The sequence below is a fragment of the Schistocerca gregaria genome, chromosome 5 (genome assembly GCF_023897955.1).
Source record: "Schistocerca gregaria isolate iqSchGreg1 chromosome 5, iqSchGreg1.2, whole genome shotgun sequence".
Taxonomy (NCBI): Eukaryota; Metazoa; Arthropoda; class Insecta; order Orthoptera; family Acrididae; genus Schistocerca; species Schistocerca gregaria.
The window spans coordinates 301,184,316-301,211,404 of NC_064924.1; positions in this window are offsets into that span (position 1 = coordinate 301,184,316).

Sequence of the window (27,089 nt, forward strand, 5' to 3'; positions counted from 1 at the left end):
GTACAACAATATGGCCGTGCTAAGGTGTAAACACTTCCTCCCCGGCTAGTGCTCGAGGAATGTATGTAGTGATAATTTGCTCTACTTCCATAACCTCTGACGGGTCATTACAATTTTTATTACTCTGAAACCACCATCATGGGCAGAGGCCATTTCAGCACCTTGCTCTACAAAGTTTGCAAAATCAGCCGCGCAGCGTCTTAATGATTACCATAGAACTTCTTGCACCCGTCAGTGCAATGATTAGCGACGCAATCATCGCGTCGCACAGAACAGGCCCACACCAATATGTTCCACCTGTGGATGGAACTGCAGCAAGAGAGCTGCCGCCTTCCCAAAAATGCCACTAGGAACGCACGGAGGAGAAAATAGACTGTGAAGCGCCAGGTAAACAAACAAAATGGTTATGTCGTTATGAAAAGACACTTACATTGTCTGTGATGCTTTACATCTACCTTTGCCGTTTACAAAAGACTGAAAACTATTTTTGCAGTCAGCCAAATAACGATGGAGAACATACTGACCCTAAATTCCAGTGTGCTAACCCAAACTATATTGGTGCTCACTGACAGAAAATGTTCCTAACGGCTATTTATTGAGCGGGATAGGGAAGTATGACTATAAATAAAAGTTTAGAGTTTTAACCGATTAACATAGTCTGTAAAAGTTCACATGAACAAAATACACTACTGGTCATTAAAATACCTTTACACACAGCTGGCTGGAATCGCACATAACAGACAGACTGCAAAAGGTTGTGCTGAATCATTCAAAAAACGTCTGATGAGTAGAGAATTTTACTGACTATTTAGATATCAAAAGTTGTGGTGGCTCTTTTTTAAGTATTGGTTTTTAAATGTTATGAATAGTTGGAGTTAGTACACGTCTGGCCATTAAAATTGCTACACCAAGATTAAATCCAGATGTTAAACGGGTATTCATTGGACAAATATATTATACTAGAAGTAATATGTGATTACATTTTCACGCAATTTGGATGCATAGATCCTGAGAAATCAGTACCCAGAACAACCACCTCTGGCCGTAATAACAGCCTTCATACGCCTGGGCATTGAGTCAAACAGAGCTTGGATGGCGTGTACAGGTACAGCCGCCCATGAAGCTTCAACACGATAACACATTTAATCCAGAGAAGTGACTGGCGTATTGTGACGAGCCAGTTGCTCGGCCACCATTGACCAGACGTTTTAATTGGTGAGAGATCTGGAGTCTGTGCTGGCCAGGGCAGCAGTCGAACATTTTCTGCATCCAGAAAGGCCCGTACAGGACGTACAACATGCGGTCGTGCATTATCCTGCGGAAATGTAGGGTTTCGCAGGGATCGAATGAAGGGTAGAGCCACGGGTTGTAACACATCTGAAATGTAACGTCCAGTATTCAAAGTGCCATCAGTGCCAACAAGAGGTGATTGAGACGTGTAACCAATGGCACCCCATACTATCACGTTGGGTGATACGCCAGTATGGCGATGAAGAATACACGGTTCCAATGTCCGTTCACCGCGATGACGCTAAACAGGGATGAGACCATCATCATGCTGTAAACAGAATCTGGATTCATCGGAAAAAATGACGTTTCGCCATTCGAGCCGCAAAATGATTCAAATGGCTCTGAACACTATGGGACTTAACAACTGAGGTCATCAGTCCCCTACAACTTAGAACTACTTAAACCCAACTAACCTAAGGACATCACACACATCCATGCCCGAGAGGGTCCGAACCTGCGAGCGTAGCAGTCGCATGGTTCCGGACTGAAGGGCCTAGAACCGCTCGGCCACTGCGGTCGGCGCCATTCGACCTTCCAGATTCGTCGTTGAGTACACCATCGCAGGCGCTCCTGTCTGTGATGCAGCGTCAGGAGTAACCGCAGCATGGTCTCCGATCAAAGATAGTACATGCTGCTCCAAACGTCATCGAACTATTTGTGTAGATGGTTGTTGTCTTGCAAACGTCCCCATCTGTTGACTCAGGGATCGAGACGTGGCTGCACGATCCGCTACAGCCATGTGGATAAGATGCCTGTCATCTCGACTGCAGAACCCACCGATACCATATTGTGCTAACAGTCATTGGATTACGACCAACGCGAGCAGCAGTGTCGCGATACGACAACGGCAATCGCGATAGGCTACAATCCGACCTTTATCAAAGTCGGAAACGTGATGGTATGCATTTCTCCTCCTTACACGTGGTATCACAGCAACGTTTTACCAGGTAACGCCGGTCAACTGCTGTTTGTGTATGAGAAATCGGTTGGAAACTTTCCTTATGTCAGCACGTTGTAGGTGTTGCCACCGGCACCAACCTTTTGCGAATGATCTGAAAAGCTGATCATTTGCATATCAAAGCATCTTCTGCCTGTCTCTTAAATTTCACGTCTGTAACACAATTAATAGTTCACTTGAAAACTCTACAGGAAGTTCCAGTAAAATGGTCTACCACCCTGACATCTGATCACCAAAAGCTAGTTACTCACCTTACAAGTGTAAAAAACTCTCTTCACTTGCTATTCGATTTTGTCAGCCTTACGGCACACAAACAGTTACTTCCGTGAAATCTCAGGGATCCAGGATGGTGTACAGTCCTCGTGTGTTCAGTTCCTAGATTTGCCGAAAGCTATTTTGGTAGCTGCCCGGTTCTGACGTCATACGAGGCACAGCGCACACAGGCATTTGACTGATCGGACAGGTTGATGTTTCGGTGCGAAGTGTCTCTTCCCCACTGCCTCTCCGGCCGTATGGGCGCAGCGGACCGCCAGACGGAACATCTGGTGTCGACCACCGTAAGCACTGGTAATAGTATCTAAATAAACCCTTTCTCAGACATGTGTTACTTAATATCTCTATCGTTTAACAATTAACAATCCTCCTAATTTTTAGATACGCAGATTTAAAAGTGCTTAACTTACTGACAAAAATTTAGCTCGACTGCATTAAAACTTTTCTGCCTAGAATTTTTAGGACGGAAACGATAGCACAAGATGACCTCTGAACTGTCCATTTTAAGATTCCTCTTATTTCTAGTTCTTTACAATACATTCTTGAAAATAAGTGCAGCTGTATTGTAGCACTATTGTATTCGAGTGCTGAAATGGGAACTTTCTAGTACAATTACAAACGATACTTAATGTGTCATGAACAAGGACATTTTCTTTCCAAATTTGGTTTGTAGTAAATAACTTGAAAACTAACCGAGGTAGCTTACTGATAACACATAGTTCATGTTTTTATACCAAACTGAGGCTGCATATGAATTTTCATCTTTCTGTGTCTAACATTTGGCGCCTTCAGGTTTTCATAAAAACGCCGAGTTTGACCGATATAATGCTCTGACCAAGTTCCATACATTTGCATAATCTGAACAGCTTTATAGTTTTATTATTTAGACCCAATTATTTTTTCTTAAGATCGTATTTTTTGCCTAATATATTCAGTTCATCTGTCTGAGGCTTTAAAATGTTAACATTTATTTACTTATGATACATTGACGAAGATTGGGAAAGCTGTTTGTCAATCACAGGCGCATTTTGATGACGTGGCGCTGGTAGCAGTATACTGGGATAAGCGTCCAGCACACCTGCTCGCCTCTGTACCTCTTACACTGATACAGCGCTTGTTTCGCCTCAAGACGACGCCCAGCGAGACTAAATGGAGAATGTGCCGTTGCCATCCAAGAAGGTACAATGTAAACATGTACGTAGCATTTCTAATTTATATGGTATCACCAACAAAAGGCATTTCCTATCATTTATTGAAAGTAGACACAGAAACATAGGCAGGCTCCACCGTATAGCAGAAGGCGAGCTCGTTAGGCGGGACTGCAAGTAATTACTGAAGCAAATAATCAATATTACGACAGCAGGGAAAACCGTGTGAAAACTGAGACTAGGTGAGGATTAACTGAAAGCGTTAGTTCAATGCTCTTTCTTAGAGAAAACAATTTTGCAGTCCGACATTACAAAATACTTCAGCACTATACAAGGCATCATCAATATTGTTGAAAAGATCCCTTACAGGGGACGAATTAGTAATAGAAATGACTGTTGCTGCCAAGTTACTACCATCAGGAGATTTACTGAAATTGTAATTCTGAACGGTCAGAAGGTAACAAAACCGTCTCCAGTTTGTTTGTGACATTTAGATCGCAGCAGCTCCCACGGTTTTTATTCATGGAGTTCAGCTTTCACAGTTTCTTTATTCATGGAGTTCGCTGTCCACTGGGCGTGTATGTACCCTCTGTTTTACAATGGTATAATTATTTGCGATATCGACATGGCAGCAAACAGTGCAGAAAAAACACAAAATTTGCGTACTGTGCAGGGCAACAGAGAAGTGATGTCTGTAAGAGGACCTATCAACGAACCTGTACTCAGTGTACCAATAGTCACAGTGCCTACTCTCGAACCTGCCACATGTATCTTAAACACAAGGAAATTAATAAAATTAGGTCTGTCAATAATATTACCTTCCGAGAAGCAGCAGTTGTGTTTGAAAACAGGCCTTAGGCGAATGCAATTACTTCACCCCAAAACAGGGTACAAAATTCCCGCCCCTACTGGCCCAACAGAGACTCAGTGCAACTAATCAGCACCATCACTTACGATCCGTCATGACGCCAGGACGTCAGGAATGGTGGCTCCCATGGATTCACCAATACCTCCTTTCAACACTGCATGTCCAATTATACCGCCTGAAACGCGTTAATAATGTAGAAAATAGAGGACTCCATCAAAGCATGGATCTGCATGATCAATTGTACCAACCAGAACTCTGCCTTCCTCTTGCTGCAATGGGTCCCAACCCATGCTCACCACAATTTCACTACAGAGTGATGTTGGGAAATACCTCACTAACAACATTTTGCCTGTAATTAAGGCAGTGGTGAATGATGCATCGAGCCATCAGGCTATTAAGGGGCCCTCTCCAGCGCCACAAACATATTCAATCCAGGTGTCAATCCACAATATCTTGATCCCTGTCCTTTAAAATCATCCAGTGGATTTCAATATTGCTCAAAGTAAACAAACAGATCCTTCGACATTTCCGCTCAGAACTCAAGTAGACATTAGTGCAAACCTCGAAACATGATTAATACCAAACGAACCGTTCGCACTCCCAGGCTACACTGTCATTAGAGAACACAGAGATGATGTCTTGAGCAATCCACCGTTGTTGACAAAGCTAGCTACCACTTTTCTGCTGTCAATACTTACACTCGGCATGACCCATTCCAAATGGTGGGTACCCGTATGCGGATCAAGGATATCCAGCTGGATTTGATCTCAGCATAAAAAGGCACTAACGACAGACTTTCCAAACAACATTTAACAACAATCAATGCCTCCCATGGAAAACATCTTCAGCAACTGGCCCTTTAACGGTCACTATGCATTGTGGGGCTGCACAAACGCCAATGTGGAATGGGAAAAGAATGCAAGTGGATGTACTAGATTGGGAGAACATGATAGAACCAAATGATGGCCCACCTGCAAGAATATTTCGACCAAATGAAGCCCGAGCGGCCGTGGACTTGGGCATAGCATTCCATGCACTATGTATCGAAACAACATGGAAAGTTATACAGGATACTTTAGTTTCGGATCACTTGCCGTTTCAAATTATAATAAACGCATAACCTAGAGAAACTGTGAACTAATCAATCAGTCGGAAATGGAACACAAACAAAGCCAATTAGAACCTATAAGGAACACTACTGGAGGATGAACTGGAATCGATCATCGAAACTGGGAATTCCGAAAAAGATTATGAGGTCTTGCTATCGCTTATCAGTGAAGCAATGGAAGTGTCAATACCTCAAAAATCTCTCTGATGATACAAACATTGTTGGTCTGAAGGAAGCCTAGGCTGCAGCCAGGAAAATATTCAAGCTTCAAAAAAGAAAATGGTAGCACTGTTTCTGCCCTGCACTCTGAAAATAAATTCAATTACCAGGATCTTAGGAATGGGTACACCACCTGGTCCGGATTATAATGGCTACCCAATAGTACCACACATCCCACACAAAGAGAAACTGCTGCTACTCAGAATTTACAGTAATGTATGGACACAAAAATCTGGTTAAAAACATTTCGTGTCTTGCCCATCCACAAATCGGGAAAAAAGATGCTAAGAACCCTAGTCGTACCGGCCTATCACCTTACCACCATTTTCGGTGAAGGTAAAGGAAATGATTATCAAGCAATGCTTCGACTGGCGGCGTTGAAACAAGAAACTATTACCAGAGAAACAACTTGGATTTCGAAAAGGAAAACGGAAAACTGAAGCCCTTTTACAAGTCGCTACTGACATATAGCTATATTTCTCTCAGAATAGTTATATGATTGTAGTGCTTATAGACTTGACTAATTCATACAACGTCTTATTGACAATCTAAGGGAAACAAAACTGAAGAAACTCCAGTTTCAAAAACCACTCGTACATAACGTTGGGGGATTTCTGAGCAATAGGGAGATACTAATTTTGCAACACGGAACTGTACTGGAACCACGAGCACGCAGGGATCTGTCTGGGTTATTATTCAGTGTCGATATTGCAGAACTTCATGACATCTTAGCCAGTGAGATTCAGATATTACAGTACGCAGACGATGCATGCATATATTCCGAAGCCAGTACTCTTCACTCCTGGCGTCCAAAAATGCACGCAGTGATAGGTGTCATGTATAATTTTGGTATATGAATTTTTGTTTCTTAAACGAGTGTGAGTGAGCAGCGATATTGTAAGCTATATCACACAAGTTAAGTAAGTATTTCTGAGATGCGGGAGAGCGCAGTGAAGTGATCAATTGATAGCTTTGGTAGAGAGTGATGTCGCAGTTCAACTGCGTTAGAGTTAGGCTGACAATGAAAAACAGTGTTAGAGTGAGGAAACTATGGCAATGTTATGATTCAAATTTAATGTTTAAATTTATCATTTTGTTCATTCAACTTAATTATGAAAATGATTTGTGAAGGTGGAAATCTAATGCAATGTCAGGTATATACAATAATGGTGTTACTTCTTTTTCACTATTGCTGCGCCATCGAACTATCTTGGCTATTGTACTGAAAGTTGTTAGATTTGAGAGCTAAGAAAGATGTTGCGAAGTTCATTAAATTTAAAAACTGTCACGAACACTTTTCTCAGTATACAAAAAAAATAGTGTTGTCATTTATGCGCATATTCCATTTTCTTACCAACCTTTCTCTTGCAATTCTTTTTAATGAATCATCCAACCAAGTATGTTCGATAGACTGTTAGATTTGCAATTAACAGAGACTTCACTAGACCTCTCGAGTGTCTCTGTGTAGATACAGTAATTTGTAGCTTTACCATAGCGGCGCGGAAGACAGTGCAGTACTGCAACGTGTTGTCCAGATTTGCGCAGAATAGAGGTAAGGAGAAAATATTATGATTATTTTTTTATTTATTCAATCAGTTCCAACTTATGTTATTCAGACACAGTTTTGTGATGAAATTTGCAAAGCCAATTACTCTAGGTTTGATGTACAAGTTAATTATTCAGGCAGTTTGTACTGTTCAAATTTATTGCAGTCAGAGTGCTAACTTTTACAGTATGAAATTCTTCCCAGTTCATCTTTGCCTTCACAATACAACAGTTCATTTATTATTATATCCCAGAACTCACAATCAGAAACAGTATACTTCAGGTTGATATTTTTATTTATTCAGATAACTTTCAACAGCTTTCATACGTCTGCATGAGTGGTTTAAAGAAAGCGACCTCGAAATCTCTGACAGCAAATCCACGCTTATGAGCTCTGCTTGCCATAGCATTCCACTTACCCGAACAATGAGTCAGGCTCCTATTGCAGTCTGGTACACACTTCGAAAGGGCAAATTACGGATTCACGTTATTCTGTGTTTTCTTAGTAGTTATTAAACTTCGTGCGTATTATTTTCTCTATTTAATAGGTTTATTCTCATATTCTTGTATCTGCGATATGTTGTAACTGCAATGTATTGTCAGGTAGTCTGTGGCGCAATTTTCATTTCTGCTGAACAGCAAACTTCACGTCTCATAAGGCATCAGCCTCCATTGGTGATAAGTTAGGAGGTTAGCAAGTAGCATATCTAGGTTTCTGCCTGTGCTTCTATAGTCAATTCTTAAGTCAGCTATACTGGGATAGGTAAAGTGTTTGCATGCTCTGTGCGGACACAGGAGGAGGAGTTCCCGAAGAGTTGAATGTACTTTTGGCTTTGCTTAGTCGTCTTCAGGCACTACACGAAGGAAGCAACTACTCGGGCAGAAGAGTACTTGTGGAGTGAACATAGGAGTCTCTTAGGCTAGACGATAGTGTGAGGTTCGCTGATGAACACTACTCAGAAGACTCGTAGATAGCGAAATCAGACCGCGTTCAGAATAGATACACCTCGACTATCAAATTTCTATCAGTAAACTGGGACCGAGGTCTGGCAGAAACCTTTAACAAATAAAAATAATAATATATAATAATAATATATTATAATAATATGTAAAATAATAATTAATGTAGTTTGTTTTTTGGATAACTGATTGAGGTGAATATAATAATATGTAATAATAATAATTATTATTATTGTTTGTTTGTTTGGATAAGTGATTGAGAGATTAAAATTTACGCCGTGAATTACGCTCAAATTATTCTGAGGACCGAGGGCTGGCAGAAACCTTTAACAAATAAAAATAATAATATATTATAATAATATGTAAAATATAATTAATGTTGTTTGTTTTTTGGATAACTGATTGAGGTGAATATAATAATATGTAATAATAATTATTATTATTATTGTTTGTTTGTTTGGATAAGTAATTGAGAGATTAAAATTTACGCCGTGAATTTATCGAGCTTCGCACGTCCGAAGATGTACGGTACATAGCCAGGCCTCATTATGTATTTTTTTGTAGACAAAGTCTCATATCTGACCTCAGCTTCAATCATGACAATGGAGTGACTAAAATTACTAAAACAAAGAAACTCATACGATTAAATAAAACATATATTCATTTTAACATATACATTGCGATGTAAAAGACACTTAAGCAAAATTTTATCTAAATAATTGCAGATAATTCACAAATGAGAGCGACTTATTAATTCTGCGCCTCTTTCCTGCAAAGAAATATCAAATGGCTAACTGAGGAGACACAAAATATTACGTCCTTCTAGGACAACGAATGACATAAGAGCGTTGATGCCTACTGGCTGTGACAAAAGAGCAGTGTTAATTGCTTTATTTTGCATTCTCTTGTCTTAATAAATCGATACATATAATCTGTTGTTGTAGTTGTGGTCTTCAGTCCTGAGACTGGTTTGATGCAGCTCTCCATGCTACTCTATCCTGTGCAAGCTTCTTCATCTCCCAGTACATACTGCAACCTACATCCTTCTGAATCTGCTTAGTGTATTCATCTCTTGGTCTCCCTCTACGATTTTTACCCTCCACACTGCCCTCCAATGCTAAATTTGTGATCCCTTGATGCCTCAAAACATGTCCTACCAACCGGTCCTTTCTTTTTGTCAAGTTGTGCCACAAACTCCTCTTCTCCCCAATTCTATTCAATACCTCCTCATTAGGTATGTGATCTACCCATCTAATCTTCAGCATTCTTCTGTAGCACCACATTTCGAAAGCTTCTATTCTCTTCTTGTCCAAACTATTTATCATCCATGTTTCACTTCCATACATGGCTACACTCCATACAAATACTTTCAGAAACGACTTCCTGACACTTAAATCTATACTCGATGTTAACAAATTTCTCTTCTTCAGAAACGCTTTCCTTGCCATTGCCAGTCTACATTTTATATCCTCTCTACTTCGACCATCATCAGTTATTTTACTCCCTAAATAGCAAAACTCCTTCACTACTTTAAGTTTTGCATTTGTTAATGTTCATCTTATATCCTCCTTTCAAGACACTATCCATTCCATTCAACTGCTCTTCCAAGTCCTTTGCTGTCTCTGACAGAATTACAATGTCATCGGCGAACCTCGAAGTTTTTATTTCTTCTCCATGAATTTTAATACCTACTCCAAATTTTTCTTTTGTTTCCTTTACTGCTTGCTCAATATACAGATTGAATAACATCGGGGAGAGGCTACAACCCTGTCTCACTCCCTTCCCAACCACTGCTTCCCTTTCATGCCCCTCGACTCTTATAACTGCCATCTGGTTTCTGTACAAATTGTAAATATCCTTACGCTCCCTGTATTTTACCCCTGCCACCTTTAGAATTTGAAAGAGAGTATTCCAGTCAACATTGTCAAAAGCTTTCTCTAAGTCTACAAATGCTAGAAACGTAGGTTTGCCTTTTCTTAATCTTCCTTGTAAGATAAGTCGTAAGGTTAGTATTGCCTCACGTGTTCCAACATTTCTGTGGAATCCAACTGATCTTCCCTGAGGTCCGCTTCTACCAGTTTTTCCATTCGTCTGTAAAGAATTCGCGTTAGTATTTTGCAGCTGTGACTTATTAAACAGATAGTTCGGTAATTTTCACATCTGTCAACACTTGCTTTCTTTGGGATTGGAATTATTATATTGTTCTTGAAGTCTGAGGGTATTTCACCTGTCTCATACATCTTGCTCACCAAATGGTAGAGTTATCTCCCATTTCGTCTTCATCTACATCCTCTTCCATTTCCATAATATTGTCCTCAAGTCCATCGCCCCTGTATAAACCCTCTATATACTCCTTCCACCTTTCCGCCTTCCCTTCTTTGCTTAGAACTGGGTTTCCATCTGAGCTCTTGATGTTCATACAAGTAGTTCACTTCTCTCCAAAGGTCTCTTTAATTTTCCTGTAGGCAGTATCTATCTTACCCATAGTGAGATAAGTCTCTACATCCTTACATTTGTCCTCTAGCCACCCCTGCTTAGCCATTTTGCACTTCCTGTCGATCTCATTTTTGAGACGTTTGTATTCCTTCTTGCCTGCTTCATTTACTGCATTTTTATATTTTCTCCTTTCATCAATTAAATTTAATATTTCTTCTGTTACCTAAGGATTTTTACTAGCCCTCGTCTTTTTACCTACTTCATCCTCTGCTGCCTTTACTACTTCATCCCTCAAAGCTACCCATTCTTCTTCTACTGTATTTCTTTCCCCTGTTTCTGTCAATTGTTCCCTTATGCTCTCCCTGAAACTCTGTGCAACCTCTGGTTCTTTCAGTTTATCCAGGTCCCATCTCCTTAAATTAGTACCTTTTTGTAGTTTGTTCAGTTTTAATCTACAGTTCATAACCAGCAGATTGTGGTCAGAGTCCACATCTGCCCCTGGAAATGTCTTACAATTTAAAACCTGATTCCTAAATCTCTGTCTCTTTCATTATATAATCTATCTGATACCTTTTAGTATCTCCAGGATTCTTCCATGTATACAACCTTCTTTTATGATTCTTGAACCAAGTATTAGCTATGATTAAGTTATGCTCTGTGCAAAATTCTACCAGACGGCTTCCTCTTTCATTTCTTACCCCCAATACATATTCACCTACTATGTTTCCTTCTCTCTCTTTTCCTACTGACGAATTCCAGTCACCCATGACTATTAAATTTCCGTCTCCCTTCACTACCTGAATAATTTCTTTTATCTCATCATCTGCAGAGCTAGTTGGCATATAAAGTTGTACTACTGTAGTAGGTGTGGGCTTTGTGTCTATCTTGGCCACAATAATGAGTTCACTATGCTGTTTGTAGTAGCTTACCCGCACTCCTATTTTTTATTCACTATTAAACCTACTCCTGCATTACTCCTATTTGATTTTGTATTTATAACCCTGTATTCACCTGACCAAAAGTCTTGTTCCTCTTGCCACCGAACTTCACTAATTCCCACTATATCTAACATTAACCTATCCATTTCCCTTTTTTAATTTTCTAACCTACCTGCCCGATTTAGGGATCTTACATTCCACGCTCCGATCCGTAGGACGGCAGTTTTCTTTCTCCTGATAACGACGTCCTCTTGAGTAGTCCCCGCCCAGAGATCCGAATGGGGGACTATTTTACCTCCGGAATATTTTACCCAAGAGGACGACATCATCATTTAATCGTACAGTAAAGCTGCATACCCTCGGCAAAAATTACGGCTGTAGTTTCCCCTTGCTTTCAGCCGTTCGCAGTACCAGCACAGCAAGGCCGTTTTGGTTAATGTTGCAAGGCCAGATCAGTCAATCATCCAGACTGTTGCCCCTGCAACTACTGAAAAGGCTGCTGCCCCTCTTCAGGAACCAAACGTTTGTCTGGCCTCTCAACAGATACCCCTCCGTTGTGGTTGCACCTACGGTACGGCCATCTGTATCGCTGAGGCACGCAAGCCTCCCCACCAACGGCAAGGTCCATGGTTCATGGGGGGGGGGGGGGGGCATATAATCTAAGTTAACTAAATTAAATATTGTCTGTGCTCCAGTGCAAATGGTTCCTTAAATACCCGAAGTAGGAAACTCTGCGTGATTTAGCGATTCATGGCACTTATATCGAAAAGACAGATGGGTGTGTTCATTGCAGTTGCCAAAAATTTTCTCTCTGCTGAGATTTTATTTGAGTATGAAAGTGACGTTATAGCATATAACAGGTCTAGGTGAAATAAAATTGTTGCATAATTTTACCGGCCACCCGAGTCCGCTGTGACGGTTTTAGGGACACTGCCAGAAAGTTTGTGGTCATTAGTGTGGAAATGCAAATCATGCAGTATTATTCTGGGATGACTGTAACCGACCGAGAATAGTCTGGGACGTCTATGAATTCATTGTATGGGGTACACGCAGAGTCTTGGGAAGTACGTTTTTCGAAAACTGTCTCGAACAACTATAGTAGTTCAACAACCTAAACGCAATGGAAATATTGTAGACCTTGTAGCTATAAACAGGATATACCTAATATACGATGTCAGTGTAGAGAGAGGGATTAGAGGGCCATAATGTGATCACATCGTCTTTGGTTATGAAAGTTGATAAAGCAGTCGAGAAGACTAGAACAGTCCTTCCGCTAGAAAGAGCTGCTAGACAATTCTTAGCATCCCACTTAGACAGTGAATTGACATCTTTTAGTTTCAATATGATGCACTTAGAGGAATTATGGGCAAAGTTTAAACGGACTGTAAATCATACTATAATGAATTACATGCAAAGTAAGTGGACTAAGGACAGACAAGACCCACCGTGTTTTAACAAAGAAATTCGAAAAATGCTGAAGAAGTAAAGGCTGTTGCACTCTCTGTTCAAGAGAGAACGGATAAATGACGACAGTTAAAAATTAATAGAATTTCGTGAATCTGTAAGAAGAACGATGTGCTAAGCTTACAACAACTACCACTTCAACAACAGATCTTGCAGAGAACAGAAGAAAATTCTTGTCCTACGTAAAATCGCTAACTGTCTTTAATGCTTCTATCCAGTCATTCGTTAACCAATCTGGCGTGGCAATAGAAGATAGCAAAATAAAAGCCAAAGTTAAAAATTTTGCAATTAAGAAATCGTTCTCGCAAGAGAATCGTACAAACTTACAGGCTTCTGACAATCACGCAGACTGCCGTGTGGAGGACGTAATAAAAAGCATCACTGGAGTAGAGAAACAAATGAACGAGTTGAGAACAAACAATGCGTCAGGTCCTGATGGAATAAGAGTTCAGTTTTACAAAGAGTACCCTACAGTACTGGACCCTTTCTTCGCTTTCATTTGTCGGGAATCTCTCGCCGAGGCGAAGTCCCAAGCGAACAGAAAAAAAGCACAGGTGAGTCCTGTATATAAGAACGGTCAAAGAAAGGACTCTTAAAATTACAGAGAAATATTTTTAACATCGGTTTGCTGCAGTATCCTTGAACATATGTCCAGTTAGAATATAATAAATTACCTTGAGAGGGAAAAGCTTCTGTCCATAAATCAGCAAGTTTTCAGAAAGCATCTCGCGTGCGAAACTCAGCTCTCCCTTTTCTCACATTACATCCTGCAAACCATGGATGAAGAGCAACGGGCCGTGTCCGTATTCCTAGATTTCCCTGAGGCATCTAACACGGTGCCACACTGCCAACTGTCAGCGAAGGTACAAGCTTACGGAATAGGCTCCCAGATATATGTGTCTCTCGGAGACTACTTACCTAACAGGAGTCAGTATGTTGTCCGCCACGGCGAGTGTTCGTCAGAGACAAGAGGCCGCCTGAAGTGCCCCCGGGAACTGTGACAGGACCGGCTATTTTCTACATGCCTAAATGATCTGGCTTAAAGAGTAAGCAGCTGTTCGCTTATGTTGCTATGGTGTGTGGGAAGGCGTTGTCGTTCAGTGACGGTTGGATGATACAAGACGACTTAGACAAAACTTCTAATTGGTGTGATGAATGGCAGCTAACTATAAATGTGGAGAAATGTGAGTTCATGCAGATGAGTAGGAAAAACGAACACACAATCTTCGAATATAGTGTTAATATTGTGCAGTTATACAATGTCACGACGATTAAATATCTAGTCATAACGTTGCAAAGCGATATGTAATGCATTGAGAATGTAAGGATTGCAGTAGGAAAGACGAATGGTCGACTTTGGTTTATTGGGAGAATTTTAAGAACGTGTGGTTCATCTGAATGGGACATCGCATATACACTACTCGCCATTAAAATTGCTACACCACGAAGATGACGTGCTACAGACGCGAAATTTAACCAGCAGGAAGAAGCTATGATATGCAAATGATTAGCTTTTCAGAGCATTCACACAAGGTTGGCGCCGGTGGCGACACCTACAACGTGCTGACATGAGGAAAGTTTCCAACCGATTTCTCATACACAAACAGCAGTTGACAGGCGTTGCCTGGTGAAACGTTGTTGTGATGCCTCGTGTAAGTAGGAGAAATGTGTACCATCACGTTTCCGGCTTTGATAAAGGTCGGATTGCAGCCTATGGCGATTGCGGTTTATCGTATCGCGACGCTGCTCCTCGCGTTGGTCGAGATCCAATGACTCTTAGCAGAATATGAAATCGGTGGGTTCACGAGGGTAATACGGAACGCCGTGCTGGATCCCAACGGTCTCGTATCACTATCAGTCGAGATGACAGGCATCTTATCCGCATTGCTGTAACGGATTGTGTAGCCAAGTCTCGATCCCTGAGTCAACAGATGGGGACGTTGGAAAGACAACAACAATCTGCACGAACAGTTCGACGTCGTTTGCAGCAGCATGGAGTATCAGCTCGGAGACCATGACTGAGGTTACCTTTGACGCTGCATCACACACAGGAGCGCCTGCGATGGTGTACTCAACGACGAACCTGGATGCTCGAATGGCAAAACGTCATTTTTTCGGATGAATGCAGGCTCTGTTTACAGCATCATGATGCTCGTATCGGTGTTTGGAGACATCGCGGTGAACGCACATTGGAAGCATGTAGTCGTCATCGCTATACTGGCATAACACCTGGCGTGATGGTATGGGGTGCCATTGGTTACACGATTCGGTCACCTCTTGTTCGCATTGACGATACTGTGAAGAATGGACGTTACATTTAAGATATGTTACGACCCGTTGCTCTACCCTTCATTCGATTCCTGCGAAACCCTACATTTCAGCAGGGTAATGCACGACCGCATGTTGCAGGTCCTGTATGGCCCTTCCTGGATTCAGAAAATGTTCGACTGCTACCCCGGCCAGCACATTCTCCAGATATCTCACCAATTGAAAACGGCTGGTCAATGGCGACCGAGCAATTGGCTCGTTACAATAAGCCAGTCACTACTCTTGATGAATTGTGGTATCGTGTTGAAGCTGTATGGGCAGCTGTACCTGTACACCCCATCCAAGCTCTGTTCGACTTAATGCCCAGGCGTATCAAGGCCGTAATTACGCCCAGAGGTGATTGTTCTGGGTACTTATTTCTCAGGATCTATGCACCCAAATTGTGTAAAAATGTAATCACATGTCAATTCTAGTATAATATATTTGTCCAATGAATAGCTGTTTATCAACTGCATTTCTTCTTGGTGTAGCAATTTTAATGGCCAGTAGCGTATTACAGTAGTACAACCCATTGTTGAGTATTGTTCGAGTATTTGGAATCCACACCAGATCGAATTAAAGGAAGACTTCGAAACAATTCCAAGGCGGGCTGCTAAATTTGTTACCTGTACGTTCGGACAACATGCAACTATTACGGAGGTGTTCCGGAAATTCAAACGGGAGTCGCTGGAGGAAGCCACGTTCTTTTCGAGAAGCACTGTTGAGGAAAAGTAACCCTGCATTTGAGGTTGACTGCAGAACAAGTCTACTGCCACCATCTTGAATTCCACGTGAGGACCAAGGACAGATTAGGGCTCGTACGGAAGCACACAAACACTCGTTTTTCCTTTGCTCTCTTCGCCAGTGAAAGAGAAAAGGAAATGGCTAGTAGTGGTACAGTGTCCTCCCCCATGCCCCATATGGTGGCTTGCGGAGTATGTATTTATATGTAGATGTTGACGAATTCAACTGGGACAACACACTGTTCCAGTTGTGAAAACAACTCAGTATCTGGGAATGGTTATCGGTGATAATATGAGCTCCTCACATCCGACGTATCAGTACCATATGTAAAAAAGCCTGCGAAGTATGGTGGGGATATGATCGACGGACAGCAATTTCTTTGTACTGGTCCTTACTAAGGACACATTTCGATTACGGACACCTTTGCTACGGATTAGCATCAGACAGCCAGCTCCAAAGACTCGACCCAGGGCAGGACAAGCCTTGCGTATAGTTACTGTGGCGTTCATGTCAACCCTTACCAAAGCATTACCGATTGAAGCGAATGAACCACCGTTAGAGTTGCGACGAATAATCCTCTGCAAGAAATTCCGCCTACGACTGTATTTCGACGAATATCAGAACATGAGCCACTTGACGAAAAAAATACTGGAGTTAACATCCTACTCTGCATGCGGAATGTATTGTGTAAATAAGGAACTTCCATCAGTGGCAGCTGAATATGTGGAGATGAGGGCAATAAGGCACTAAGTGTGGAAAGAAGTCTTCTCCCGCATTACAACAGGCCATATGAAACGTCCTCTCTGCAGATTGATGTCAGGACCAGTTTCACATGACAAAGCCAGGACGCAAGTAATACTATCAAGATGTGTGCGTGGTGTGTACATATTGGTCCAAGCCTAGTGAAGTGGTCGGCAGTGGTTGTTGGGAACACCGAAACGAACAACAAGGGCGATACAAGCTGGGCGCACACTCCGTTATTATGACAGCTAAGCAGACTGCCATCCTGAAGGCCCTACTATTCACAAAGACCTCATCAGCAGACACAATTTTCGTCACGTCTCGCATTATGTCAGCCCTGAAATTGATTAGAAACCATTATAATAGTTGTACCAATGCCATAGTTGCTGTAATTGTCAACGTTTTTCTTTTCGAGTACAGAGTAACTGTCGCAATATCGTGATCGAAGGGATGAAAGGGCAATGTGGGATATCTCGAAATGATTAAGTAGATGCTATAGCGAAGCAGGTATTTTTACATGGAGCTGTTGAATACGATAAACTCTCTTTCGTTGTTCTTGTTGTGGTCTTCAGTACTGATACTGGTTTGATGTAGCTCTCCATGCTACTCGAGCCTGTGCAAGCTTCTTCATCTCCCAGTACCTACTGCAACCTACATCCTTCTGAATCTGCTTACTGTATTCATCTCTTGGTCTCCCTCTACGAATTTTACCCTCCACGCTGCCCTCCAGTGCTAAATTTGAGATCCCTTGATGCCTCAAAACATGTCCTACCAACCGGTCCCTTCTTTTTGTCAAGTTGTTCCACAAACTCCTCTTCTCCCCAATTCTATTCAATACCTCCTCGTTAGATATGTGATCTACCCATCTAATCTTCAGCATTCTTCTGTAGCACCACATTTCTAAAGCTTCTATTCTCTTCTTGTCCAAACTATTTATCGTCCATGTTTCACTTCCATACATAGCTACACTCCATACAAATACTTTCAGAAACGCCTTCCTGACACTTAAATCTATACTCGATGTTAACAAATTTTTCCTCTTCAGAAGCGCTTTCCTTGCCATTGCCAGTCTACATTTTACATCCTCTCTACTTCGACCATCGTCAGTTATTTTGCTCCCCAAATAGCAAAACTCCTTTACTACTTTAAGTGTCTCATTTCCTAGTCTAATTCCCTCAGCATCATCCGATTTAACTCGACTACATTCCACTATCTTCGTTATGCTTTTGTTGATGTTCATCTCATACCCTCATTTAAAGACACTGTCCATTCCGTTCAACTGCTCTTCCAAGTCCTTTGATGTTTCTGACAGAATTACAATGTCATCAGCGAACCTCAAAGTTTTTATTTCTTCTCAATGAATTTTAATACCTGATCCGAACTTTTCTTTTGTTTCCTTTACTGCTTGCTCAATATACAGATTGAATAACATCGGGGAGAGGCTACAATCCTGGCTCACTCCCTTCCCAACCACATCTTCCCTTTCATGTCCCTCGACTCTTATAACTACCATCTGGTTTCTGTACAAATTGTAAATAGCCTTTCGCTCCCAGTATTTTACCCCAGCCACCTTCAGAATTTGCAAGAGAGTATTCGAGTTAACATTGTCAAAAGGTTTCTCTAAGTCTACAAATGCTAGAAACCTATGTTTACCTTTTCTTAATCTTCCTTGTAAGATAAGTCGTAAGGTTAGTATTGCCTCACGTGTTCCAACATTTCTACGGAAACCAAACTGATCTTCCCCGAGATCCGCTTCTACTAGTTTTTCCATTCGTCTGTACAGAATTCGTGTTTGTATTTTGCAGCTGCGACTTATTAAACTGATAGTTCGGTATTTTCACACCTGTCAACACCTTCTTTCTTTGGGATTGGAATTATTATATTCTTCTTGAAGTCTGAGGGTATTTCGCCAGTCTCATACATCTTTCTCACGAAATGGTAGAGTTTTGTCATGACTGGTCCTCCCAAGGCCGTCAGTAGTTCTAATGGAATGTTGTCTGCTCCTGGGGCCTTGTTTCGACTCAGTTCTTTCAGTGCTATGCCAGACTCTTCACGCAGTATCTTATCTCCCATTTCGTCTTCATCTACATCCTCATTTCCATAATATTGTCCTCAAGTACATCGCCCTTGTATAAACCCTCTATATACTCCTTCCACCTTTCTGCCTTCCCTTCTTTGCTTAGAACTGGGTTTCCATCTGAGCTCTTAATGTTCATATAAGTAGTTCTCTTCTCTCCAAAGGTCTCTTTAATTTTCCTGTAGGCAGTATCTATCTTACCCCTAGTGAGATAAGCCTCTACATCCTTACATTTGTCCTCAAGCCATCCCTGCTTAGCCATTTTGCACTTCCTGTCGATCTCATTTTTGAGACGTTTGTATTCCTTCTTGCCTGCTTCATTTACTGCATTTTTATATTTTCTCCTTTCATCAATTAAATTCAATATTTCTTCTGTTACCCAAGGGTTTCTATTAACCCTCGTCTTTTTACCTACTTGATCGTCTGCTGCCTTCACTACTTCATCCCTCAGAGCTACGCATTCTTCTTCTGTTGTATTCCTTTCCCCCATTCCTGTCAATTGTTCCCTTATGCTCTTCCTGAAACTCTTTATAACCTCTGGTTTAGTCAGTGTATCAGTTTAACCAATAGATTGTGGTCAGAGTCCACATCTGCCACTGGAAATGTCTTACAATTTAAAACCTGGTTCCTAAATCTCTGTCTTACCATTATATAATCTATCTGATACTTTTTAGTATCTCCAGGGTTCTTACATGTATACAACCTTCTTTTATGATTCTTGAACCAAGTATTAGCTGTGATTATGTTATGCTCTGTGCAAAATTCTACCAGCTTCCTCTTTCATTTCTTCCCCCTAATCTCTTATCACCTTCTCTCCCTTTTCCTACTCTCGAATTCCAGTCATCCATGACTATAAAATTTTCGTCTCCTTTCAGTACCTGAATAATTTCTTTTATCTCATCATATATTTCATCAATTTCTTCATCATCTGCAGAGCTAGTTGGCATATAAACTTCTACTACTGTAGTAGGCATGGGCTTTGTGTCTATCTTGGCCACAATAATGCGTTCACTATACTGTTTGTAGTAGCTTACCCGTACTGCAGTTTTTTTATTCATTATTAAACCTACTCCTGTATTACCCCTATTTGATTTTGTATTTATAACCCTGTATTCCCCTACCAAAAGTATTGTTCCTCCTACCACCGAACTTCACTAATTCCCACTATATCTAACTTTAACCTATCCATTTCCCTTTTTAAATTTTCTAACCTACCTGCCCGATTGAGGGATCTGACTTTCCACGCTCCGATACATAGAATGCCAGTTATCTTTTTCCTGATAACGACGTCCACCCGGAGATCCGAATGGGGGACTATTTTACCTCCGAAATATTTTATCCAAGAGGACGGCATCATCATTTAATCATACAGTAAAGCTGCATGCCCTCGGGAAAAATTACGGCTGTAATTTCCCCTTGCTTTCAGCCGTTCGCAGTAGCAGCACAGCAAGGCCGTTTTGGTTAATGTTACAAGGCCAGATCAGTCAATCATCCAGACTGTTGCCCCTGCAACTACTGAAAAGGCTGCTGCCCCTCTTCAGGAACCACACGTTTGTCTGGCGTCTCAACAGATACCCATCCGTTTTGGTTGCACCTACGGTACGGCCATCTGTATCGCTGAGGCACGCAAGCCTCCCCACCAACGGCAAGGTCCATGGTTCATGGGGGCAGGACTCTCTCTCACAGATATGAACTCCGAGCTCAGAAAGCAATTGACCTCGGAATGGCTAGAGGAATTGTCGCCGACATCTAAAATCAAAGGCAGTCGCTACGCACAGGTTCATCTGACGATTCCAAGACAACCACGTGTAATAAGACACAAACATCAAAAATCGTCATGAAAATTATAGCATGGCTGAAAATTAGTCATTGGAAGTTCGACCTAAGCGACAACCCTCGTGTGTTTGCGCAGTAGAAGGATGTACAACCCTCGTGTGTTTGCGCAGTAGAAGGATATTCAAACACATACTTCTACAATGTCCTCTGAACATGTATCATATAAATGTCCTTGCAAGCAGTTTTCGGGCCCTTAGTCATCAGTCCCAAAGCAGCTTACAAGTCTTATTAGCATCCAACGTGACAATAACGTATAGGCTGCTGTACTTCGTCAACAGTGCCAACATTAAGATATAGCTCCCTCTCTAAGCTGTCAATCTAATGCTCTGGTAAGTTTTAGAACGCCACGAGAAGACCGACTAACTATGTCCCCACGTGTTACTCGGTAGAATATGGAACGCACAGCTTCTGAATGTATGTCACTGTGTACCTTACACGTGTATGTGTCTGAATACTGGTCAATCTATAAGTGTGGCTGTATCACACAGCTCTGGTTCTTGTAAAATGTTCTCCTGTTCTGTCTGTGTGGTACTTATAGACCTGCGGAAATATTAGTTCTATTCCCAGCTCTTGAAACAATTTTCACTGGACTTAGAAAGAATATATTATTGTTAATTTAGACATATAGTCATTAATGCAGACCAAATTTGGAAAATCCCAAACATGTACTAAAGGCGGTTTATCATTTCTTATTGTGTTAGTGGTAGAACTTTAATAGTATACTAGCACTGAGAATCTTGTGCTCCATTTCCGCCTTGTTTTTCGTTTTAGTATACTCTGATTGTAAATCTTGTTTTATGTCGAATGACTCCTTTGTTGATCCTATGGAACATCGTACCAGGGTACTTGATGAATTGTCAAAACCAATTGTAATACATTTCCTGTGTTTGGATGGCTTTATTGTCACATTCCGTAGGCCAATAAATTTAAAAAAAAGTCTTTTGCTTCGTTCTTCTGAAAAAAATACAAAAAGCAGCAAACTGTCGTCAACGAGAAGAACAGTAGGAAATCTGGTCTCAGCAAATTATACGGACTTCCTGATCATCTCACTGATGTTTTTAGAAACTTGTATATAGATTCGAGTTGCTGTATGAAAACTAAAGATGAGAACATCCATTTTACTAGCGTTCTGACATCTGTCGGAGGAGGATGCATTTGTACAGTGTCTGTGTTTACAATTCACACACATAACGTTCTTTCAGACATGCACCCATGCATGCAAATTTGCATCAGTTGTACTATTTATTACTGACACATGAAAATTTCGGCCAGTCTGGCATCGAACACGGATTTCCTTCTTATAGTGAATGGTCACCTTAAACACTTCGGCTGTCCATGCACTCTTCCCATACCGACCCAAACCCCCCAAATGCACACTTGTCCACATTTCCCAAAGCTCTCATTTTGTGATTCCTGCAATAGAGAGGGACATCAGGTGTGATCGTAGTTTTATCGCGTCGAGGTATGTAATACATTTTATTTTATTGTACAGTGTCTGTGTTTACAGTTCCCATTAAATATAATGTTCCTTCAGGCAATTACTACTGCTCAGACACTGAAAAATACATATATATCAAACATGTTCAATAAGAAATGCAATACATTTTTTTCTCGGCCAATTTCAGTTGAAAAAAAAGCAAAATTTTCTATTGGAGATCATCTAATATACCCACTTCAGTCCCTTAGCCTTAAATATACGTAGCCTTCAAGATGCGGTCTGTAACGAAGGTGCCTTCCGAGGATAGAGCTGTCACTGAGTTCCTTTTTTTTTGGGAAACCAGAGATTCACAGATATTCAGTGACGCTTGCAGAATGTCTACGGATAACCTGAAAGTGAACAAAAGCACAGTGAGTCATCGGGCGAGGCGTCTGTTGTCACTGCAACATCGTTGCGCAAACCTGTCCAGTATCCCATGTGCCTGCCACGTCCACACAGCTGTGCTACCCTCAGGAAAATGAGGAAACAACTTCAGCTTGTTCGTTGGCACGAAAATGCAAACGAACTTCTCCTTCTCCAAGTCAACTTTGGGCCTCACACAAGTCTGTGCACGCGAGAGGAAACTTCAATGGACTGTTCTTCAAAAATGTGTTCAAATGGCTCTGAGCACTATGGGACTTAACTTCTGAGGTCATCAGTCCCATAGGCCTTAGAACTACTTAAACCTAACTTACCTAAGGACATCACACACATCCATGTCCGAGGCAGGATTCGAACCTGAGACCGTAGCGCCTAGAACCGCTCGGCCATTCCGACCGACGACTGTTCTTCCTCATCACCCCTACAGCCCCCATCTCGCACCTTTCGACTTCCATCTGTTTGTCCCAGTGAAGGATACATTTCACTAGACGTACGTAGACTATGGGGAGATTATTGGTGTATCAAGGTGTTCAGCCCGACGTCGACCAATAGAGTGGTAATTTGCTGGCATGCAGGCCTTCCCAGTAAAGTGCTGAAAAATAGATTTTGTAGCCAAACGAGTGGTGAATAATATGGTTTATTGGAATTCCGAATAAAGCCAACTCGTATTCGGAGAATAAGTGTTACATTACTTGTTGAACACCCCTCGTATTACGTGACAAGACAGGTCAAAACGACGACAGTAACACTGTCTATCCTTGTGCGGGAATACACATGAGTGCGAACGCTAAGAGATGTAAACACTGTGTCATATAAGTTTGAATCGGCGCAAGAGTTGTGGACGAATTGCCAAAGTGGTTATGCCACCGCTCGCGTTAAGGACGAAGTAAATATTCCAGAATTCGAAACCAGAACAGCTTTTAGCATGAGTGACATAAAAGTAGATATCTTCGGCGTTGCGAAACAACTCAAATCACTTAAAAAAGACAAGTCTTCTGATCCAGATGGTATACCAGTCAGGTTCCTTTCAGAGTATGCAAACACAATAGCGTCGTTCTTAGCACTCATATACAACAGCTCATTTGACGAAAGGTCTGTTCCTAGAGACTGGAAAGTAGTACAGGTCACACCAATATTCAAGAAAGGAAATAGGGGTAACCCATTGAATTACAGACCCATATCACTGACCTCAGTTTGCAGTAAGATTCTGGAGCATATTCTGTACTCGGACGTTATGAATCACCGTGAAGAAAATGACTTATTCATACATAACCAACTTGCATTCAGAAAATATGGTTCTTATGCAACAAAGCTACCTCTTTATTCCCATGAAGTAATGAGTGCTGTCGATAAGTGATCTCAGATCGATTCCATATTCCTAGATTTGCAGAAAGCTTTTGATACCGTTCCTCACAAGCAACAATTAATCAAATGGCGTGCATATGGAGTATCGTCTCAGTTGTGTGACTGGATTCGTGATTTCCTCTCAGAGAGGTCACAGTTCGTAGTGATAGACGGTAAATCATTGAGTAGAACAGAAGTGATATCTGGCGTCCCGCAAGGTAGTGTCACAGGCCCTCTCCTGTTCCTGATTTACATAAATGATCTAGGTGATAATCTGAGCAGCCCCCTTAGATTGTTTGCAGATGACTCTGTAATTTTCCGTCTAGTAAAATCATCAGACGATCGATTCCTATTATAAAATGATCTAGAGAGAATTTCTGTATGGTGCAAAAAGTGGCAATTGGCACTAAACAGAGAAAAGTGCGAGGTCATCCGCATGGGTACTAAAAGAAATCCGATACATTTTGGGTATGTGATAAATCGGAAAAATCTAAGGGCTGTCAATTCGGCTAAATACCTAGGAATTACAATTACGAGTAATTTAAATTGGAAAGACCACATAGATAATATTGTGGGGAAGGTGAAACAAAGACTGCGCTTTGTTGGCAGAACACTTAGAAGATGTGACAAACACACTAAAGAGACAGCCTACATGACACTTGGTCGTCCTCTACCTTACCAGGTAGGATTAACTGAGGACATCGAAAAAGCGCATGTAACGGCAGCTCATTTCGTGTTATTGCGTAACAGGGGCGAGAGTGTCAGTGATATGAAACGCAAGTTGGGGTGGCAGTCACTGAAACAAAGGCGGTTTTCTTTGCTGCGACATCTATTTACTAAATTTGAATTAACAACTTACTCTTCCGAATGCGTAAATATTTTGTTGACACCCGCCTGTGTAGGGAGAAATGATCATAATAATAAAATAAGAGAAATCAGATCTCGAACGGAAAGATTTAGGTGTTCCTTTTCACCATGCGCCATTCGGGAGTGGATTGGTAGAGAAGTAGTATGAAAATGGTTCGATGAACCCTCTGCAAGGCACTTGAGTGTGAATTGCAGAGTAACCATGTAGATGTAGACTTAGAAGGGGGCAATCTGATTTCGAATCCCAGACCGACACAAGTTTTCATGTATCACTAATAAATTGTACAGCTGACGACTAACAGTATCCGCAATTTGCAAAGAAAAAAAAACAAAAAAAACCATTTCATACGGCTGTTGATCGTCAGCAGTATGCGTTCTTCCAAATAGCATGCACGTCTGAAGACACTGAAAAATACAGAAATTGCGAACTTGTGTTACATGCTACGACAGGCCAAAGAGACGATAGTAACATTGTCTCTCCCTCTGCGAGAATACACATAATAATTTCCAGCTCCAGGGTATGTAGATGTTGTGAGATACAGAGATGTGGATTGGTTTTGGAGGCATGAACCGATACCAGAAGTGGTTAATGCGACCGCTCGCGTTAATCGGGATATCCGGCTTTGATTTCTGTTGATGCACAAATTTTCATGTGTGTCTAATGAATTGCACAGCTGATGGCTAAAGGTAATCGCAAATTGCAAATAGATTTCTTCTCACTGTTGAAATATTGGTAAACCGTAGGCTTTTTATAAAATTATTTCTTTCACTTAATAAGTCTTTAGTTTGCATATGTTTCAAAAACCAATTCTTGTTTATTCTGAATACACACGTGACTTAGTCTATCTCTGGTTCACTTCAACTGCTTAACTTTCCTGTGATCGAAGATGTATGCGAGGAAAAGGCAACTACCTTGTGAAGTATATAGTCGGCGAATGATTCTGGAATCTGTGAATCCGTATTCAGAGTGGTAACTCCTCTTCATTGAATATAACATATCTCGTTGCTAAACTAATTAATGATTGCTGAATCACTGTAATATAGCAATTTATGGGAATCCATCATTTGCAGGACAGTCCATGGTTGAGTGTTCAGGCGAGATGGAGATTCAATGTTCATAGATAACGGTTTTATTCATATGAGAACGCACCGTCAGTTTATACCGAAGCAAACAGTTGGTGTTTTAAAAAAAATGGTTCAAATGGCTCTGAGCACTATGGGACATAACACCTGAGGTCATCAGTCCCCTAGAACTTAGAACTACTTAAACCTAACTAACCTAAGGACATCACACACATCCATGCCCCAGGCAGGATTCGAACCTGCGACCGTAGCGGTCACGCGGTTCCAGACTGAAGCGCCTATAACCGCACGGCCACACCAGCCGGCAGTTGGGGTTTTATTATCAGCTACTATACATTACACGTATGATGACCCCACACTGTCATTATATATATACATACTCCTCCGTCCACAGCACAATGTATGTCAAGCTTTTTCCATATTCGCTCACTTTACGTTATATTACACTCTGATAATTAATTAATAATAGCGCGGGGGGTAGCCGCATGGTCTTGGGCGCCTTGTCACGGCCCGTGCGGTTTCCCCCGTCGGAGGTTCGAGTCCTCCCTGGGCATCTGTGAGTGTGTTGTCCTTCGCGTGAGTTTAAGTTAGATTAAGTAGTGTGCAAGCTTACGGACCGATGACCTCAGCAGTTTGGTCCCACAACATCTTACCACAAATTTCCAAAATTAGTAATGTTCTTTGATATATTAAAGCCGTGGTCAGTACGTGCGAGTGTTTACAAGTGATACCAAATGTAATGCAGCACGTGTAAGACACTAAGACTGTCGAAGGAAATAGAATTTCTTTACATCGATGTGCCTCATCTACATTTCATTCCTTATTTTTCTGCAACTGCTCATAACTCCAACAACGCATTTCTGCATTGCTTAACGAACAACGCTCACTTAGATCAACGGTTGCCATAGTGAAAATCCATGTCATCTTGACATCAAAATTTGGCTACACACTGTGTGGAAGCTTTTCGTTATAAGCATCTTTGTTGTTTAGTTTTGAAAATTCTGTTTAGTTTATGAAAAGCGCTC